Consider the following 8,196-nt stretch of genomic DNA (forward strand, 5'->3'; position numbering starts at 1 on the left):
AGTAATTATATGTATATATATATACACATATATATATAACAAATCGATATTGCTAATAAACAGTGAAGAAAAAATTGAATACTACAAGATAATTATATGATCCAAAAGAAGCAAAAGAGGGCAAAAGTCAAAAAAGAAATGGGACAAACAGAAACCAATAGATGCAACCCTATCAATAATTACATCAATTCAAATGATTTAAATGTACCAATTAAGAGGCAAAGACTGTCAGAACAGATAAATAAAGAAGTTTTCAATTACATGTTGTCTACATGAGATATATATTTAATATAATGACATGGGCTTAAAAGTTAAAGAATGGATAGAGATGTATCATGCATTATAAAGCTGTTATGATTCACTGAGAGAGATATAGCATCACTTATGTTATAGTCCTGCCAAGAATGCATCCCCTGAATTTAATCACAAGACAAACCCAATCAGAGGGTCATTTGTCCCACAAAATAGCTGACCTGTCCTCTTCAAAAGTGTCAAAGTTATAAAAGCCTAGCAAAAACTGAAGAATTGGCCCAGACTAAGGGAGAGTAAAGAGCCTTGTAAGAGGTGATTCTTAACTGGATTCTTTAAATATTAATAAACATTATTGGGACAATTGGCAAACTTGAATAGGGTTCAAAGAGGTGGCCTAAAGAGTTAAACCGGTTAGCTGATAATGTTGCATCAATGTTTACTTTCTGATCTTGATGACTGCATTTTTTTTGATGTGGGAGCATGTTGAATGTCTTTGTAGGAGATATATGCTTAGGTATTCAGGGCATTGAGGCTTCAGATTGGCAATTTATTTTCACGTGGAACAGGAAAGAAATTCTTTGTGCTACTTAATGCACCTCTCCTTATGTTTGAGAATTTTTTAAAGTTTAAAATTGACTATAAAATAATGAACAATAATTCCAATAACACTCAACTTCTCAATAGATGCTAGAGATAGAGGGGTAGTGGCTTCAAAATTCTGAGGGAAATTGTTTTTCAACAAAGAATTCAACACCCAAACCATCTATTAATCAAGCACGAGGGTAGAAGAGATTTTCAGATAGACAAGAACTTAGAAAGCTCTGTCAGAACTGAAAAACCTACTCTATTAAAATAAGGGAAGAAAAAAAATACATCCATTGGTGAAGAGATATATTAAAATGGTAGCATTCAGGTGGCCTAAAGTGTTAAAGGAGGTGGCCAAGAATAGTCAAATCAGGAGGTGGATGGTAGGAGGTGTGGAAACTACTATTCTTCATTTAAAAATAGGTACATGCATTATTTTAATCATGATGTAAAAGAATTATATTCATTAAAATAGTGAAATATGGGAAAGTGAGTGAATGAGTAAAGACAGTAGGTGAAGGCTATCCTTAACAATAAAACGATGGAGAATTCAGGAAACAGCTAGAGAAGGAACACAGGTTTGAGACATTTTTTTTTCCTTCTAAATTAAGAGAAATAAGCATGATTTTATAATCTGAAGGAAAGCCAGAAAAGTGGGTAATCAAATAAAAAGTTCTAGAAGGAGTGCTTTTTCAATTATGCTGGTAGAAAGTACACGATATGCCATGTAGATAGAAATAATTTGTAGTCTTGTGTGCTATAGAGAGCCCCACTTTTCCCCATACAGATCATCTGTTAAGAAAAAATGGGACATAAAGAGGATTTCAAAGCTTGGTTTAGATCTGAAGTCATATTTGTGGCTCATGTTTGAGGGAGCTGAATGAGTAACATTGGGTTGCTAAGCAGCACTGAATGGTCCAGTTGAAAAGACAAACGCACATTTTCTTTTTTTTCCATTTATTTTTATTAGTTGGAGCTAATTATTTTACAATATTGTAGTGGTTTTTGTCATACATTGACATGAATCAGCCATGGATTTACATGTATTCCCCATCCCGATCCCGCCTCCCACCTCCCTCTCCACCCGATTCCTCTGGGTCTTCCCAGTGCACCAGGCCCGAGCACTTGTCTCATGCATCCAACCTGGGCTGGTGATCCGTTTCACCCTTGATAATATACATGTTTCGATTCTGTTCTCTTGAAACATCCCACCCTCGCCTTCTCCCACAGAGTTCAAAAGTCTGTTCTGTACATCTGAAAAATATGGAACGCTTCATGAATTTGCGTGTCATCCTTGCACAGGGCCCATGCTAATCTTCTCTGTATCGTTCCAATTTTAGTATATGTGCTGCCGAAGCGAGCACCAAACGCACATTTGCAATAGCGCTAGCTGTATAATTATATACTTCTTTTCCCTCAAGTGTTATCATAGTTGTGGGTACAGGGATTTCAGACTTCACTAATGGATACCAACAAGTGATAACCAAGGGGGTGGTCTAAACTTTTCCAGGAGAAAAGGAAGTGAAACTATATGGGGATGATAGGCAGGATTAAGAGGGAGGGGTTGAAAAACTGGAGGTCAAATGCACTGAAATAGCAGTCAGAGTGAGCTTATAGAAGCTCCAAACTAGGATGCTGTGAAATCATATGCCAGGCATGAATGGGTTTAGTGAGAGGGAGACTTGGGATTGGTTCTGATGATTTTAAAAATTTGCCATCCCAAGGAAGCTCATTGGTGGAAAAGAAATCCATAAAATAAGCAGGGTTCATTGTGTAGAAGGAAGAAAAGCAGCAAGTGGTGCCCTGGGAATGGGAAGTTTCTCCAGTTGTTTTGAGGAAGTCAGGTTGACTTAGAGTCTCTTCACTGTGTCCTTTGTATCCTGGGGCTGACATTTCTTGGATGAATCAAACTTCACCGCATTAAACTATGTGTGAATGATAAACCACCTACTATGAAGTTGGCCTTTTCCAGTTTTCTATCTTGGCACCAATTTAACACCTTAGTCCTTTCTAGCAAGGTTGTTTTTTTTATTTATGCTTTCGATTTCTTTTGCACTTCAGTGATAGTTGTCTTGGCACACAGTCCCAGCTGCAGACAGCTTTTATTTTTAGATTTCTTTATTCAGAAAGAGTAGTCCCTGTTTAGGGATTTCACTGTCATTCTAAGCTTGCCACTGAGCTACGACCCTGCAGCTTTCTTCAGATTCAAGTCACTGGGGAAACCTTTTGAAATGCTGAGAAGACAAGACAATATTTTGTACAAGGGAGAAAAGGCAACCAAAAAGAGATTCCAGAACGGAGCAGATACCGTGAAAAGGACGAGAAAGTGAAGACCGTGACAGGAGCCAAAGGACAAAAGACAATGCATCAAATCCTTAATAAGCCAGTCAGCCAATAGCATCAAGACCAAGGGCAGTAACTTGTAGCTAGAGGTTTGCAAACAGGGAAGGAACTTCTTGCTTCATATATCCCAAAGTACCACCCACAGTACTACAGGTCATAAAAATACTTCCTGTTGTTGAAATAAGGAAGTCACTTCCTGGTTCACAATGTTAGTGAACTGGTTAGATTTTGAGGATTCTCCTTGAAACTCATTCAGGTATAGATTTTCAAAGAGTTTATTATTTGAGTTCAATATCCTTATGTGGAACTTGTATTTTATTTTATTTTTTTTGGAACTTGTATTTTAAAAAAGGAATAACAGAGTTAAGTACTATGTGCCTAGATAGTGAAAATATATTTACCTAAGCACTGGCATATTATAAAGGATATGTTCAAATCACTTTTCCCAATATTTAGCAATCCTAGTTATGATGCATGAAAGATGAACAAATATCCTATAAAGTATTGAGTTGACCAAAAATTTCATTGGGATTTTCCATAAGATCTTATGAAAAACCTGAATGAACATTTTGGCTAACCCCATAATTATAATTAAATGTAAAGGTACAATTTAGGGCATGAAAGGCATGCCTTAAAACATGGGTGTCAGGAGCAATATATTCTTCAAATGATGTCCCAGTATGCCACATTTTGGTCTGTTTGAAGAGCCTAGAAGTGATGATGGTTGGAAGAGGATGCAGAAAGAAAGTACAGGGCAACTGCAAAGTTGCAGAAGGAAAGTACTGGGAAAGCATTAAAATTCTGTGGCTCCCAAATAAGGCCCTTCTTATCTCAGAAGGTTGTAAGAATGATTTTTCAGTCATTTATTTCTTAAAAATGAAATTTTAGTCTAAACACTTCAGTCACTTGAGGTATACCTAGGAAATACTGGAATACCATTAACCATTTAAACTAACTCTGATGTAACAGCTCCTGCCCCCACTTATAGATTCCCTTCTGGTTATTGCTTCTGCTCTCCCCATATGTGGGTCTCCACCAAGGCTCATTCATTCTCAGCAGGATGAGAGGGAACCGAACAAGCAGGGGCAGGAGCGCACGCAGCCTCGGCTCAGCGGTCCTGGCTTCATGTCCTATGAGTCTGGCTTTGTCTCTACTTGCTTTGGCTTGCCTGGAAATTTCAGATAGCCTGCCTCTTGGGTCACACATTTAACTTTTACCCCTTCTGTTTCTGCTAATCATCTAGAAGCTGTTGGTTGGGGCCTCTAAAACTCCTGGCTTGCTCTGAGTGCTAATACTTATGTTTGTCCTCTGACTCTTTATTTGTTTCCCTAACATTTTAAAACATACTTTTCCCCAGTTTTAGGGCTTCTTCTGACCTCCACTGTGCCTTGTTCTACATAATCTGCTGTAATTAGTGTTGCCTGAAGGAAGTTAATCAACCAATATTCAAAATTCATAAAATCTTTGAAGTGAGCAAAAAAACTTGTATTTTTTTTTCAATATATTCCCTTAGATTTGACTATCAACTTTCAGAGTCAAAAAGATGTCAATCAGCAGCCATACGTGACAAATAACTTCTGGGGGTTGTGCAATAATCATGGGTCAGGCTCTCAGCTCTACTGTGTCATAACTTTGATCAGGATAACAACAACAATGATGATGACAACAGTAGTAATAATAATTGCTTCCCCTTAGTCTTAGCACAAAGTCTGGTAAACAGAAACTGCTCAATATGTGCTATTACGGTGACGGATATAAATGTGTAATGATCGCCAAGATTTAGATTGACTTTTACAGGGACTTTGTCTAGCAGCTCCCTGGCTCCCCAAAACCTGTCACATCTATGGCATTCCCTCTTACCTTAGCAGAGTTTCTCCGAATTATTACTGCACTGTTTTCTAGAATGTCCACATCTACACTTCTAGCTTTGTGGAAATATTTTCTCTCCCAACAGTCTCTCTCCCAACTCCTCCCAAGAGTCAACCAGGCTGACATGTTTCGCCTGGTATGCTGGTCCCTGTCTAGTCAGATGCTTCTGTCCTGTGACACGCTTACCAGAGGTGTATCTCTCATCAGTTGACCTTAGGAATTACTTGGAAAGATTCCCTCCTGAATCTCAACCCCTCTGGCTCAACCATTCATACCTCATCACCAACGACAATCAGGAGACAAAGTCGGTATGGAAACGGCACCTCATTCATTCTCTAGATCTTTTCCTCATTGTGAGAAGCCTCAGAGTCCGTAGGTTAGGATGATTTATGTTGCTCTGTCCCTATAGTTCTTCCTTGGCTCTCATATAGCACTTGCTGCTTGTAACTGTAATTGGTTGTTTTCAGCATGTCTCTCTTTCAAAACTCTAAGCTTTATGAAAACAAAGAAAAAGGACATACCTCCTGATTATGGCTTTATTCCAACTTCCCAGCCCAAGGATTGGCAGTATCACAGAGGGGTTAAGAGCTTATGATCTGGAGCCTGGCTGCTTGGCTCAATTTATGACTCCACCTCTATTATCTGTGTTGATTTTGATGAGTTACTTAAATTACTTGTGTTTTAGTTTACGAGCTTGAAAGATAGGTATTTTAATAATAATGTTTATCTCTTAGAGAAGATTAAATACATTACTAAGGATAAAGGACTTAAAATGGTGCTTGGCACAGAGCAAACAGCTATTAAAGTAGGATCTCAATAAATATTTGATGGATTAAAAAATGTCACGGTAGGTCCAGCCATCAGCATTCTGTAGATGTCATTTAATCAATCTGAATAGTCCAGCTGCCTTGAGAGGGTCTTGATTTTTTTCACACATGTTTTTCATTTACTGCCTCTCAAGTTTTACTGTATTTGTGTCAAATCTGCTTGTCTAAACATTTCAAAAAGCAAAACAGTGCTACATAATTTAAAAAAACTGTCATAATTTAGCTCTATGGATTTCTAAAACTTCATATGCAAACTGCTTAACTGCCTCACCGGAGGTTTTATGGGCTAATCAAATCCACTCATGAATAGATATGTAGTATGTGGTGTGTGGTATATAAAGAAGGATGCTAGATTAATGTTTGTGTGTGCACAAGTATTTGTGTCTATTTGCATGTGTGTGTGTGCATTGGGAGTGAGGCTTATGATGCCAAAGATGAGTAAGATGAAGTGTTTGCTCTATGGAATCTTAAAATTTAATAAAGGAGATAACCATGCAAATGACGGACTAAATCACAAGGCCTGGTCCTCCGGGAGCCTGTGAAAATCTACATCCTACTCTGAAAAACTTGTGTCTATAATTTTACTCAGGCTGGCCTCTGAGGTAGAGGGTAGACTCCCAGTGTTTCACATTCTTTGTTTGTACAATGCCCCACATCTCTGCACACAGAAATAAAGTGCTGCTATTAGCCCAATGTGAAAAGCGCTTTTTCCCTGAAAGGGACAAAAGTTTTCAAAGCTATAGAAAAAAGTAAGTTTTTCAGGAGAAAGATTTTTTCCTAAAAGGACCTCCTAAGGAACATTTTAAAATATTTAAACAAGCAAACAAACAAACAAACTGGGACGACTGAGTGAGTTTAAGTCTGTGCCCCTTCTATATTCTCTCATCCTGTTTCTTTTGACCTTCAGTGAATCACTTCTTTGGGTTATTTATCTCCACCCCCACTTGGTTGTAGTACTAAAAGAATTCTCCGAGGGGAGACTATAGAATCCTGTAAGCAGCAGGGTCCATTCTGGCAGGAAAACTATTCTATAAAAGAAAAAGAAATGGATTTCCTTTCGCTGTAGTTCAATATTTTATTCCTCTACACACTGGCTAAATTCCTCTATCTTAGTTCCTGACTAATGTCAGGGTTGGGTTGCCCCACTGTCAGACAGCTCTCTTCATTATGATTATCAGTGTTAATGCCATGTCATTAATTCTCAAGGGTGTGAGGAGGCCTCACACTGAATGAATGGGGAAGGTCACCATGGAAACGCTTGTCTCCATAGCTGACTCACTGCAGCCCCCAGACTGCTCCACCACATCCTGTCTGCCATCTGAACTGCACTGGATGAAGCCACAAATTTGGCATCTACTATAGGATCATATTCTTTCTAAAAGCTCTTAAAAATCTATGCCAAGGAGACATTCCTCAGACTCAGAGTAAAAATACCATTGCAGATGTGTCTAAGTGGGTGATGCCATGCAATTACTTGTTAACACCTTTTAATAAACACACACAGTAAACATTACCTGCAGTTTTCCAGCTCCCAGTTAGAGCGTGGTATTGTAGCCTCTGGAAGCGCCAAGGTAGGAAATGAACAAAACGCTAGCATTTTCATCTTTCAGAAAGGATTCCCCTTTGGCCTGGTGTGCTCTATCAACCTGTATCACAGGGAACTGGAAGGAATAAAAAGGCCTTTGCTGAGGTGTTGTTTTGTTTGGTTGTTTCAATGTAAAAAAAAAAAAAAAACTTAGCAAGAAAACCTGTGTCGAAAAAATTACATTTGAGAACTGCAGATTTCTCATTTAGCTTTATCATAGAAAGTTAGGATATCAGCACTTCCTAGATGGGAAATTAGATTTATGCTGGGAAATATTAGACGTAAATAAAATCACACGAGAACTATAGTGTACATTCCAGCCACCTCAGCACAGTTCAGTGGAGCAATCTGTCTAGTTCTATGTTCAGAGCTGACTGTGATTATTTAAACCTAGGCCCAAGCAGAAGGAGCAAGCATGGGAGTGAAAAAGGGAATGGTCTGTTTCCCAAGCTGTGCACCATCCTTGGGTCTTCATAGAGGGAGGTAGGTCCTCATTTATTGTTTATACATTGGATCCCAGATGGAAGTCTTAAACTTGACTGATAATAGTAGATGTTTATACAGCACTTGCTTAAACATATACCAAGCTGCACATGTATCACTTCTTTTAATTCTGTATATTATCACATGAGGTAAGTATATTCTTTACTTCATGCAACGAATCAGTGATTTCCCCATGGTCACATAGTTCTTCAGTGACTGAATTGAGACATAAGCCCAGGCAATCAGCTTCTA

The 8,196-nt window shown here is 38.4% G+C and overlaps 1 non-coding gene across 1 annotated transcript; it reads right to left on the reverse strand.

Moving 5' to 3' along the window:
- Window positions 1-2,094: 2,094 nt before the first annotated feature.
- Window positions 2,095-2,201, reverse strand: LOC122434240. The gene has a single exon (XR_006267314.1). It is a non-coding gene; the product is annotated as a U6 spliceosomal RNA (small nuclear RNA).
- Between the last annotated feature and the right edge of the window lie 5,995 nt (window positions 2,202-8,196).

The sequence above is a fragment of the Cervus canadensis genome, chromosome 33 (assembly GCF_019320065.1).
Source record: "Cervus canadensis isolate Bull #8, Minnesota chromosome 33, ASM1932006v1, whole genome shotgun sequence".
In the NCBI taxonomy this organism is placed as follows: Eukaryota; Metazoa; Chordata; class Mammalia; order Artiodactyla; family Cervidae; genus Cervus; species Cervus canadensis.